The sequence below is a fragment of the Quercus suber genome, unplaced genomic scaffold, assembly GCF_002906115.3.
Source record: "Quercus suber isolate HL8 unplaced genomic scaffold, Cork oak 2.0 scaffold_666, whole genome shotgun sequence".
Taxonomy (NCBI): Eukaryota; Viridiplantae; Streptophyta; class Magnoliopsida; order Fagales; family Fagaceae; genus Quercus; species Quercus suber.
The window spans coordinates 217,457-231,503 of NW_027070107.1; the positions used below are offsets into that span (position 1 = coordinate 217,457).

A 14,047-nucleotide genomic window follows, 5' to 3' on the forward strand; every position below is an offset into this window, starting at 1 on the left:
AAGCATAGAAATGAATCATCAATTAAAAGGTTGGGCTAATTAATAAATAAAGTTAATACCAACTTGAATACATTCTGCTTGCATCAGATCAACTCAAATACAAATTTAATGGTGAAGGAAGTAACATAATTATAATAATTAAGTTTATTTAAAATAGGGGGAAAAAAGCCTCTAAACACTTTCAGGAGGGCCTGTAAAGATGTTAGAATCACTTACATGCAAGTATAATGACTAATGCTCTTGTATTGGAAAATTTTGAAAAAGCTCAATATTATTCATTGGATGTGATCTATGCTTTCATGAATGATTAATTTGTGCATGGCTTTCATGTAATTGAGCCTATGAAATCACAATATATACATCCAAAAGACAAAGGTCAAAAAGTACTCAAATGCCGAGTAATGATTTCTATGTTTGACAAAAGCAATGCAATGTAATGCAATCCTAAAAGTATATAATCATTATTCTCATTAAGCATAGGACCATTATCATTGTCATCACTAAATTTGCAACCCTCATCATCTATTTCATCTAAACTAGTAGTCACTCTCTCATGAGGAGCATTTGTGATCTTGAACTTGTTGCCCTCCCTAGTGACCTCATTCTTACTTGAGTCTTCTTTTGCGAGGAAGAGCAATATATGGATTGCGGTATCGAATGGATTTTTTACTTTTTAGAATTTGTTAAAGCATGGAGGGTGGGCTTAATTAGGTGCATGATATCATACCATAATATTGATTTAAGTATAACAAATTGTATATCAACAACAATAAGATCTAAAAAAAATCATATTTCACATTTAATTTGGTTTTAGTTTAAATAAATAATTAAAAAATTTCTCAAAAAATCGCTTTAAGCTTATTGTAAAAGCTCCAAAAGGCATGCTTTGGGCAAGCTTTTGCAAATAAACCTTGCTTTAGAGAGGCAAATAAATAGTGTTGAGTTTTTACCAACAGTAATTCTAAGCAATTAACCAGTTATAAAATTGCATAAAAACTAAAAAGGCAGTTCCAATGAGTATTATAGCACACCCTTTTCTCAACTTGTTCAGCCATCAAATAACCAACAGATACTCAAATGAAAAAAAGGCAGCTTGTTAAGTCTATAAATTAGTGTATCCATCTGACATAATCATATAGCCCAAATGTGTTTTAACACTTTTACTGCTATCTCATTGGATCAGTACTTACAAATTGTTATCGAGCTTTTGAAACAAGAAATGACAAAGTTGTCAACCCTAACTAATTGGGATCAAGGCTTCCATATCAAACAATCACTATTATGGCTTTTACCTAATTTGGGGTTTAACCATTCACACTAACATGTTTATACTCTTAAAAAAACAAAGATCGATAAGAGCATATCTATTAAACTTTACAATGTCTGCTGAAGTCTACCCTCTTGTCTTGTATCTAGTCTTTCCTTAAGCGCTCGAAAGGTATTTCTTTTTGATCGACCCACCAGGGAGGGTAAACCCAAGTAAGTTTCATGTTGTCTGATAACTTCTGCCCCAAAACGATGTTTAATGTCCTCCTGAACCTCAAGTGCTGTGTTTTGACTGAAGAATAAGGCAGTCTTGTCACGATTGAGTTGTTGGCCAGATGCTTGTTCATAGGTCTCCAAGATATGTTCTAGGTGAGCGCATTCAGCATTAGTGGCTCGACAGAAGATTATACTATCATCTGCGAAAAAAAGGTGGGAGATTCGTGGACCTCGTGGGCATGCAGCAACACCATGGATTGCCCCACTTCTAGAGGCTTGATTGAGGAGGGCGGATAGTCCTTCTGCACAAAACAAGAAAAGAAAAGGAGATATGGGATCCCCTTGTCGCAAGCCTCTCGTGATCGATGACCCTACCTGCGATGCATGCGGCCTGAATGCCGAGACCAGTGGGCATCTCTTCTGGGACTGCAGACATGCACATGAAGTTTGGACCGCTACAGGTATTCCTTTCGATAATCTGGGTGTACACTATCGCGACTTCATCGACCTGTTATGGTACCTCATCTTCAGGCAGCATGTGGGCCAAGACGTACTTGAACTCATTATCACTATCGCATGGTGCATGTGGTACAACCGGAACAGAGTACGGCATGGCTCCCCACGGCAGTCTTCAAATGAAATCCTACACAAAGCTCGCACCGTCATGGAGGATTTCCAATTGGCTCACTTCGCATGTCCTCAGCCCACGGATCCATTAGACACTCGCTGGGTTCCTCCTTCAAGTCCGTGGTTCAAGGTAAACACAGACGCTGCTATCTTCAAGAATCTTGGCTCAGTGGGCATCGGTACAGTGATTCGGGACCACGCAGGAATGGTCATCGCAGCCCTCAGTCAGCATCTGCACTTGCCATTGGGTCCTTTGGAGGCTGAAGCAAAGGCGATGGACGTAGCGGTTTCATTTGCATGGGATGTTGGCGTACAAGAAGTTATTCTTGAAACTGACTCCCACGTGATTTTCTCTGCTCTGTCGGGCTCCACCATTCCACCAGCTACAGTGCTTCACGTCCTTGAGAGCATCCAGCAGAAATTGCATGTTTTTAGACACGTCAAAGTCCAACATGTGAGGCGCCAGGGAAATAAAAGTGCACATGCCTTGGCACAACATGCAAAGGGTATCCACGGTTTTATCACTTGGTTGGAGGAAAATCCACCAATAATTGAATCTCTACTACTCCAAGATGCTATGTATTCATCTGTTACGTAATAAAAAGTTTCAGTCTTCCTATCAAAAAAAAAAAAAAAAAGATTCATAATTACAAGTAAAAGAGGAAAAAATAGGATAGAATAAAGGGAGAGAGAGTGTGTCCATCTAGTGCAACAAATGTTTAAACAAGATCTCCATGTACCATATCATGCCCATAATGATGAATATATATGTATAGTAAGTGATGGAAATGACTTTATGGAAAGTATGAGTGAATATATGGAAGTATGGAAGAGAGACGAAGTGGCGTTTAGCCATTTTCGAGTATGGTGTAAAGAGGGGCTATTTATGACTATTTTAAGGTGCTAGGATTTTTTAAGAAGATGGAATGTGATGTTTATGGGTAAGTGTATATGAGCGTTTATGGCCTAAAGGCTAGTTTTTGAACTAAGGATTAACTTGTGGGCTAAAAATAGCATGATAGGTGAGGAATTTTATGATAAGATTGTTGTCCACCACGAGTTGATGGTAGTTCCCTTTTATAGTGAAGCTTAAGGGATTAATTAGCAAAATATAAAAGGACTAGGTTTGACAGCAACAAAATCCTAGAATATCTTTTCTGAAATTTGGCCCAAAATGGTGAGACTTGCTTTTTAGGTGTTTTGCTTATTTGGGTAATGCAGCTGGAGGCTGAGATGCTCTAATCTAGGCATTAAGTGCTGGGATTCGAGATTAATTTCATCCAATAGGATTAGAGCAAGTATGAGGACTAGAGATCTTACTTGCTTCCACTAGAATCAAAGCTTAAGAGGATTGGTTGACACTCCAAACTAAGTGTCAACCATTGATGCCTCTCCTGGAAGCTTTTGCTGGACATCCCATTATGCCCTCCAAACAACTTTTCCCTATTTTTACCCTTTAGAATTCATGGACTTGGTTCATGAACCAATTACATACAATTTTAGTAAGAAAATAAACTATTTAGTTGAGGATTTCATGAGCTCAGACGTCTTGGTTATGGCTTCCTTGAATTGTGACCAAAACTTGGGAAAGAATGGTATTTATTGCCTAATAGCCTTTTAGGTGTCAGCCTCTAGTACTGTTCACGTTAGAGTTGGCAGTGGGACAAGTTACCAGCTCCTAATTTGGTTTGGGAGCTTGGTTGTTTCTTGAGGTGACCTCCAGCAAAAGGTAGAACTGAATGCTATTCTCTAGCGGGGTCAGTTTACACACATATGTTATTTTGGCTGAAATTTCATATTGGGTTTGGCCATGAGGGCTGAGTATTTTGGTAGGCCTCTGACTTTGTGGTTCTTTCCACTTGGGTCTATCCTTTTGTTTTCTCATTGTGAGCCCTACAACATGGACAAAGTTACTGTATATTGCCATGGATTTTTATTCTACATGGGCTTTAGTTGTTAGTAGAAATAAAATGAATTTATGAGCTTTAATAAATATTTATGATATGTTTTGGGTAATAATTTTCATGGGATTTAAATAACAACTTTTATTATTTCTCATAATTTTTGCTATGAATTATTTTTGTAAATGATATTTTCTTTGAGGATTTTAAATAATGACCTCCAATATTTCTTGAGAATAATATTTACCATGGGTTTTAAATAGAGGCAACATCCATGGGTTTCAAAGGTAACAACCACTATAATGGAATAATGTGATATTCTCTTGGGTTTTTCTATAGATAATCATAATATGCTTGTAAGGTGAATAATTATCACGAGTTTTAGAAATAGATATTATGAATGTTGTGATGTAAGATAAATAATGACCATGGGTTCTTATATAAATTCAATGGGTTTATATTATGCTAGAAATAAATAAATGTCATAGGTCTAAAATAAATAATCATAACTTTCCATAGGCTTATATATTAGTAACACAAATTCATAATTCTCTATGGGCTTGATATATGTTTGTCATGGGTTTTGGAAAAATAAATAGTGTTACGTAACATAAATAGTTACCATGGGTTAAATAATAAATATTATGGGTTTAAAATAAATCATAACTTTCCATGGGTTTTTATATTAGTAACACAAATTCATAATTCTCCATGGGCTTGATGTATGTTTGCCATGGGTTTTGAAAAAATGAATAGTGTGATGTAACATAAATGGTTACCATGGGTTTTGGAAAAATGAATAGTGTCATGTAACATAAATGGTTACCATGGGTTTTACAAGATAGAATTCATAGGCTTGTAATATTGTAGTAATAGCTTTAAGAATTCAAAACATTGTTAATCATTGGACTTTAAGTGAAATACTTATGATATAGTATTTTACCAAGTATTGATAACTTTTGGTTTTTTAACAAAATAGTGTCAAGTAGTTAGCTTGAGCTTTTAATATTGCCAATGAGAATTAGGCTTTTGATATTATCAATTAAATTGGACTTTTAAAATATTACCAAGCATAAGTAACCTTGGGCTTTAAAAAAGAATGTGATGTGTGAATTGGGCTCGTAAGGCGTTTTTGCGCTTAACTAAATAATAATAATAAAATTGGATAAGATATGAGTTTTTTAGGCTTTTGTGATAGCTTACATCATGACCCAAATAAGATATGAAATATTTGTAATTAACATAATAATAGGGCAAAAAATATTTTGTGAAAGCCCAATAACTTCTTAGTGGTGTTTAAAAATAAATAGGTAATACTTAAGTAATATTAGGTGTAAAAAAAATTGTACCCTAACGCCCTCTATTTCCAAACAGAATTGCCGTCGTTTGGAACAATTTATATAGCTTTTTTTTGAAAAAAAATTTGTTGAAAATGTGCTGAAATATACTTATACTTAACAAAAATAAGTAAAAAAAATAATGTTTTAAAAACTGTACATAAAAATTAAAATGGAAAAAATTAGCTTATAAGCCAGTCCCAAACACGTTTGTACATGTGAAACTGCATCCAACCCCACTGGTATGAACAATATTTATCCATGCAATGACAATGTGGACTGCAAAAGGTATATGTCCATCATTAAAAGCATGGTCCTAGAGAGATTTTTCCCCGGGTTATTTACAGATGGACTTTCCCAAATAATTATTTTCTTAATTTGGGTATATATATATAGCAACAATAAGTACACACCAAATTAAAAGATGAGTGGGGGCTAATCTAAACAAATTTAATTCAAGGCTAGTTACTAACAATCTAACATAGTTCTTCAAAGTCATGTCATGATATCATGATCTGTCTGAGCTCAACCTAGCCATCAGGCGGTGTGTGTTGTAATTCTATATTAGATTTTGTGGAAATCAATACAAAGTGCAATACTAACAAAGCTAGAATGGCCACAAGAAGAACAAACAGAATATATACAAATAGTTTTTTTTTTCTTTTAAATAATAATAATAATAAAAGGAGAGCCTTAGTTATTGCTTGACAAGGGGAAAAAGGCATAAATATTAGGAGTATTAGTTAATTTGAGGAGTATATGTGTCTTCAAATTCAGCAGTTCTAGGCTTATATGTGTTAGTCGAAATATTCTGAAGAAATTGGCTACTTCTAAAGGAATAGGAGAGGGATTATTTTGTAGAAAATTGTGAGTCAAAGCTTGCTTGAAGTTTGCATTTTATTTGTTTTACTATCAATCATGTAAAATATTCTGGTTCTTCTTTTTTTTTTTTTGAGAATAATATTCTGGTTCTTTTGATTTATTAGGAGACACGATAACGTACTTTTATACCTTTTCTTTCTATTCTTCGTGAGCTTAATTCTATTGTGATTCTCTTTTATACTAATATTCATTTTCATGCTTGAGTTAATTAAACCTCTTAACACTAACTAATTCTTCCATTTTTACCAAAGGAGATTTCTCTAAATTGAATCAATTTCAATGATAAATATTCTTTATATGTTGTTTTTTCAACCTGTAAAATAACGCGGTCCTCTTGCCCAGAGGTGGTAACAGTTTCCTCAAGAATTTCTCCTTTGCTCTAGTGTGTAAAAATTTTCAGCAAGAGGAAGCAAGATCTATATTTTTCACTATATTTTAAAGAAGTCCAAAGCACTCTAGAACTCTAAAAACTGTGCAAAAGTGTGCTGTGTCTGAGAGAGTTTGTTACCTTCAAAAGCCTATTTTTGCGAGTCTTCATTACCTCATCAGCTGGGCAGCTCCATTATCGATGGATCTTGCTGGGTCAAAAGATTCTCAGAGAACTCTTTTGAGACACAAATACAAAGAAAGAGATGATGATGAGTGACATAGACTCCATACTTACCTTAACGGGTCCCTTCTGTAGAATCTGTACTGATGGATCTTAATTTGGTCCTTGAAAACCCTTTTGGTGGAACCAAAAATATAAAGAGAGAAAGGTGAATAACATCATGAAAAGCACGTACTGCCATACTGTTGTGTGTGTTTAAACTTTCAAGTGCCAAAATGGCATTCACCTGCGTCTGTACCTGCACCTATTGCTTGGTTCACCTCCCAATTTTGCCATGCTTTAAAGCTAGCTTTGGTTTTTGAAGTCATATATGAGAGAAACAAGTATGTAGGTGCAGGTGCAAATGCAGATAAAGGCTACATATTGGCCTATACGCTCTCACAGGCTCCAGAGTCTAAGAAAGTATAGCACTAGACAACTTAATTTCTAAATGACAAGAAGATTTATATAGAAAACAAAAGGGGTAGTGTGAGACTGAATACTGAAGAGACCTCTTGCATCATGTGTGTGGACAGTGGACACCACAGATTCAAGTATTTCAAAAGGAATAGTAACAACATGAGGGAAAGAAAGAAAAAAAAAATGAAACGACATAGAAAACAGCTTAAAGCAATGATTACAGGTACACAACAAATTTTATAATAGATAAGATTTATCCTTGCATTTGAATATTGGATCAATACGAGACTAACATGTGGTCAATATGAGACACAAATTTTTCTCAAAGTGAAATTATCATTACTATTGGAACCACGGCCTATATATATTTATATATATATATATATATATAATAATAATAATAATAATATTGTCTTGTACAAATCGTAATTTTTAATTTCAATATTTATATATATATATATATATGGACAAAGTTTAGCTACAAAATTAGTTGTAACTTAAGATTACAACATTTCTCAATAAAATAAATATTATTACATATTTTGGAAAGCTAACCATTGAATTGCATGTTCTTTACGCTTTTAATACACATCAAATTTTGTGTCAAATGAATATTATTTACTATATGATTTATAAGTCTATATTTTATACATAATTTTAAATTACAAAAACTTGCAATTTAAAAAAATTTATTGATAACATAGTTATTGATTTTAAATTTTCTAGAAATTTTGTAAATACGAAGGATATAAGAAGAGAATATAATCTAATGGTGGATTTGTCAAAATTCACATTCTATAAAAAGATATTGAGTAAGTTTGTAACCTTAAACTACAACTAATTTTGTTACTAAATTTTGTCCTCTATATATATATATATATATTTTTTTTTTTAAATTACTAATATATGCTTTAAAGATATACATTAATAAACCATTTAAAGATTTTTTTTTTTTTTTTAAATGACTAAGGTGCTGTTTGGATTTCATATTTTCCATCACCCATCACTCTATTTTCATCACTTATAACTCAAAATTGGTGGGTCCCATGGCAGAAGGGTGTATTTGGATTTGTTTTCAGTTTTTATTTACATCACTCAATTCTCTGATTTTTTTAGTGATGAGTTAGCAAAATTGAAACCAACTTTTGGGTGTTTTCAAGTTATAGAAACTGAGTTTGATGACATTTTGGTAAATACACACATATTTGAGGGACCCACGGTCAGAAAGTAGTCAAATCCGATCAGACCTTTTGCCCTCTCCAACACGCATTGTCTTCTTCTTCTTCTTTTTCTTTCACGCTAGGCCTAGGCTTGGTTTCTCTATTCTCTTCTTCTTCTCTTTTTATTCTTTTCTTTCCTTTTCACATTGGGTTTCTGGGTTTTTTTTTTCTTTCACGTTGGGTCTGGGCTTGGTTTCTCTATTCTCTTCTTCTTCTTCTTCTTCTTCTTTTTCTTCTTTTCTTTCCTTTTTACATTGGGTTTTTAGGTTTGGTTTCTTTTTCATTTTTTTCCTTTTTTTTTTCTTTTTTTTTTCCATTCCTTTTCACTGGGTTCAGTGAGTTTGGGTATTGGGAGTTGAAGGAAAAAAAAGAAAAGAAAAGTAAAAACTGCACCAAGTCAATCTGTGAGTCCCACAAAAAGTAAAATTTTTTGAGTTATCAAAGTTAAAAACAAGTGTCAAACATGCTACCTTAGGTAATTGTGGTATTTTCAATGATAAGTGATGAGTTATAGAATAATGAGTGATGAGTGAGCAATTTTTAAAATTCAAACAACCCCTAAATATTTTTTTACAAATTTTTCAACTCTCCATAAAAAAGTTTTATAAAAGTACAAGTACATGCATTAAAGATTGAGAAATTTGTGGTTTGTTTAGACTAAGACACCATTACAAGTGGAATTATTAGAGGATAAGGATTTTGAATGCAAAGTAGATATTAGTACTAGAATTGTATGCCCCAGCAGCCACCAACCAAATGGTCTAGAGCCACGTGATGCAAACGCCCCCAACACGTGGGGTTATAGCCTAATTAAGCTTACAACCTTACTCAATAAAATAAATATTACTATATATTTTAGAAAGCTAACTGTTGAATTACATATTCTTTAAACTCTTAATACACATCAATTTGTGTCAATTAGATATTATTTACTATATAATCTATAAGTCTATATTTTATACATAATTTTAAACTACAAAAACTTGCAATTTAAACAATTTATTGATGACATAGTTATTGATATTTAATTTTCTAGAAATTTTGTAACCACGGAGGATAGTAAGAAGAAGATATAATTTAATGGTAGATTTTTCAAAATTCACCTTCAATAAAAAGATATTGAGTAAGTTTGTAACCTTATACTACAATTAATTTTGTAACTAAACTTTGTCATATATATATATATATATATATTAAAAAAATTTACTAACGTATACTTTCAAGATATACATTAATAAACCATTTAAAAAAAATAACTGAATATTTTTTTACAATTTTTTCAACGCTCCATAAAAAGTTTTATAAAAGGACACGTACATGCATTAAATATTGAGAAATTTATGATTTGTTTAGACTAAGGGTGTGTTTGGTTCAATGTAAATCGAATTCCGAGTATAAAATGAATGCAGGGGAAAGTGAATTCTCGTAAGGAAAATGAAATCCAGGTGTTTAGTTGTGCAATGGAAAATAGTCCGAAAAACAATTTTCGATGTTTGGTAACATTCTAAAAATGCTATTTTCTTACAAATTTTTCACATTTTCTCAGCCATTTTCTCAGTATCCAAACAAATTTTATTACAGAAAATTTCAATATATACACTTAACACAACCAAAAATCAAAATAAAAACATTGAGCAAGAGGAAGAAAGAATGAGATCGGAGGAAGAAAGAGTGACAAATTGAGGGAAAGAGAGAGATCAGAGTGGATGGAGGACGGCGGCGCCAATGAACTTTGGGTGGATCTAGATGGCAGTTAAGAACAAGAATGAGAACGAGAACGGCGACACCGATGAGCTTTGGGTCGAGAACAAGATCGGTTTTGGGTGGACCAGTCTTGGGTGGTGACGATCTGGATGGCGACGCTGATGAGCTTCCAGCGGCAACTCTCTCTCTCTCTCTCTCTCTCTCTCTCTCTCTCCACTTTTTCAGTCTATAAAATGTTGTTTGAAGGTAAAACAACTATGGAAACGGTTTTACAGGTGTGAGGGGGTATTTTTCAATTTGACCATATTTTCAGTTGGTGCCAAACACTCACAATGGTGTAATATGCTTTCCGAAATTGGTTTTCATGTGAAACAAACACAACCTAAGAGCATGAATACTAGTAGTACTAAAAACGTGTTTTTTTTTTTTTAGCATTTCAATCAATTTTTGGTGTAGACAGGAATTGAATCCCAGATCTCTTATACAACTATTAAAAATTTTACTAATTTAGCTAACTGGAACCCAAAATACTAAAAAATTATATTGTTACTTTTAGCACTACTAAATACAAATTTATGACTATATTGATGGAGCCAAAGTCTTTGGCTCCACAGCAGCTAGTGTGCTGTACGGTAGCTCAAGGGTTAAAAAAATTATTAAATTGTGTTTTCACCCTACTTTATATTAGATATATTATTTTATTTATATGTATACACTACTTTGTAGTGAATATATTATTTTATTATATTAGATATATTATTTTATTATATTCTTCATATTATTTTATTATGTTAAAAGTTAAAATAAAATTACTGATATTGATATTAAATATTTTATAAAGTGAAAATGTAAAATATATAAAATAATTTTTTGTGGGGTGATGACTAAATTTATGATTCCAACAATATAGATGCTCTAAGTCGCCATTACAAGTGGAATTATTAGAGGATAAGGATTTTGAATGCAAAGTAGACATTATTACTAGAATCGTACGCCCCAGCCAGCAGCCACCAACCAAATGGTCTAGAGCCACGTGATGCAAACGCCCCCAACACGTGGGATTTGGTAGACCCACGTATCGCCTATTGCCACGTGCACTTCTATATCTGACAGACCACTTGAAATGGACTGTGTACCTGCTGGGTATGTTTAGAGATGAGGAAGTGACAGTGGCAGTGACAGTGAGGAACTTTTGAGCTTGGAACATTGCATAAAGGAGGATCAAAAGTTTTGGAATGGTAATATATACTAATATTTTTACAAATATTCATTATTCTCTATCTGTGTCTCTATCAAAGGAGAGATTATTGCTTTGGCAATGGGGACTCCTCAACTTTCTTGCCAGTACAGTTGATAGGACCATTGTTTGCCCAGAATTGGTCCTAGGGTTGGGACTGGGTTACATTTATTTCCTAGTATGGTTTTAGTTACATCTCATTGCCATTGGGACCAACCAGCTCACCATTTTTTGTTTTAGAGTGCTTGTGAAAGTGATCTTCCTTGTTGGCAAGTCCTTTCTAGACATATTCTATTAAAGTATATTCTTTCAAATGAGCATTTGGAGCCATTAGATTTGTAAATAACAACAAAGTATTTGATCCAGATCATCCTTTACAAATTACAAGATTTAGTTAAAGTTTGCATTCAACAGAGCTGTTGTATTTTTTTCATTTTGTGGACTCCCATCACAATCTGCAAACTAGAACTCCATTTCCAATTAAATGAAATGTTCAGACTAATTTCTTATGGTTCTTCTATAGGTAATTCGGGCCTTGCAGGCAGTGGTCGTCTTGAGATTTTCAATTTGAACACACGAGTTAGAATGAAAATAGAGGCTTAGGGCTTCTTCAATGATAGCACACAAAAATACTCTTAAAACCTCATTTTTAAGTCGACTTTAGTGAACCTGTATATAGTTTATCATGTGAAGCACGCATACTAAGTCAACAACCAACTTTGATTAAACTCATCTAAAAATAGAATTTTCGAGTATCAATCGAGTAACACAGTCAAGTTCGTCGATAGGAGAAGCTCAAAATCAAAGATGAGAAACAAAGGAGAAAATTACATGTCAAACAATATTACATGCCATAGAATTTTCCAACTCTAAAACCCCCTTTAGCAATTTTGTAACAAAACTCATCCCTAAGATAAAAACATAACAATGGACTTATCAACTTACAACGGCTTCCAAAAAAAAAAAAAAAAAAATAGACTTATCCACTTACAATCAATATTTGAAATCTTGTTCCCTTATATTTGATGTGAACTATGGAAGAAACAAAATTGGTGCACTTTTCAAGATGTAGAAAGCATTAGGATTTGGTTGGTAGCGACCTTCACTAATTACATGAGTGAGCTCATGCATAGTGTTTTACAAATAGCAATTTCATTACTGTATTTCAAGAGTCATTACATTTTTTACATATAATTATTTTTGTTGCAATTTTTTAGGCTTTTTTGTGTCCTTTACATATGAAGTAATTTTTTGTTTTCTATAAAAATTTTCATACCTATCAAGAAAACAACTTTTACATAAAATAACTTGAAATAAAATAAATCAATTTATAAACTTAAACAAAAGGGTCCTAATAAGCCGGTCAATAATAACAAGACAAGAGTACTATCTCTCGCATGTGATTTTGTCGCATGTGTGCAATGGTCGCTATCCATCTCCAAGTGGGCCTGATAACAAGCCCACCAAAAACAGCAAAATCTCTTTTAGGCCGGCTTTTGTCCCCTTTGTTCTGCTTTTTTTGGGTAACGTTGTCCTCTACGTTCATTCTCCTCCATTTTTCATATGTTAAAATTTAGGATCAAAACTATTTTTTTCCGCCATGGTCAAAATTTTGATGTAATAAACTGTGAGTTGCTACTATTATTTTTACTTGAATGTATCTTCTTCTTTTTTTACTTCCACTCCCAATCTATCATGTCAAATTGTCAAAAAATTGTAGCAAAAAAAAAAAATTGTGTTCCTAAATTTTCTCTCTAAAATATATCATGGGCTCAGAAATTCTTTTATACGCCGAATGCCATCATATCAAATCTCGCACCCCTTTCACTTTTTATTGACATAAAGTTTTACACTTTATTACACTATCTCCAACAAAATTCAACTTCAAAATTAGCGGCTTGAAAACAACTGCAAGGTATGCAATGGAGGGCCTGCTCCTTTGAGTTCAACATTTTGTTGAACTCACGAGTACTCATTTTTTTAGCCCGTTGGAACACAAGACCGTAGGAGAAATTATCTCTTATAAAAATTATATCAAATTTGTCAAGAATTTTGTATTTCAATTAATATCTCTTAATATTTCAAATAAAATCGTTAGTGGTTAGATAAAAAAAATAGAATCACTCGTCTCAAAAAAAAAAAAATAGAATCACTCATGGTTAAAATTCCTCTCCCATTGTAACTATCAAATTATTAATAAAAAATGTTTTATCAAATTATCTATGTAATAATTAAATGTAATAATTCAATGAGTGAATATCATGCAATTCAATTCTATATTCATTTATTAGAATTAATGAAGAATTGCTCATTTATCTCTCACATAATATTTATTCACTAACTTGTTAGAAGACCCGGTATAATTGTAACAAGAGTTTTTTTTTTTTTTTTTTTTTAAACTTCGGTGCTTCGTGAGTGTTGAGTTATACACCCATTCCATCTCCTTCGGAGGTAAAACTTGAGGATAACGTGCACAAATCTTCTTTGTTGTTGTCTATTTTCTTCTGAACTTTGTATGTCACAAAAAATTCCTTTTGTTGAACTTTTAGATTTCATGTTTATTGGACAGATTTCTCAATACGGTGGTTAGAAATTCCCATCATCAACTGAACAGTGTATTCAGATTCTTACATTGCAACAAAAGAAAA

General features: G+C 32.9%; 1 long non-coding RNA gene across 1 annotated transcript; it reads right to left on the minus strand.

Moving 5' to 3' along the window:
• Positions 1–1,094: 1,094 nt before the first annotated feature.
• On the minus strand, positions 1,095–7,372 carry LOC136064325 (uncharacterized). The gene is made up of 3 exons (XR_010625954.1): positions 6,894–7,372; positions 6,738–6,807; positions 1,095–2,696 (listed from the first exon to the last, which is right to left on the minus strand). It is a non-coding gene; the product is annotated as an uncharacterized LOC136064325 (long non-coding RNA).
• Positions 7,373–14,047: the final 6,675 nt, after the last annotated feature.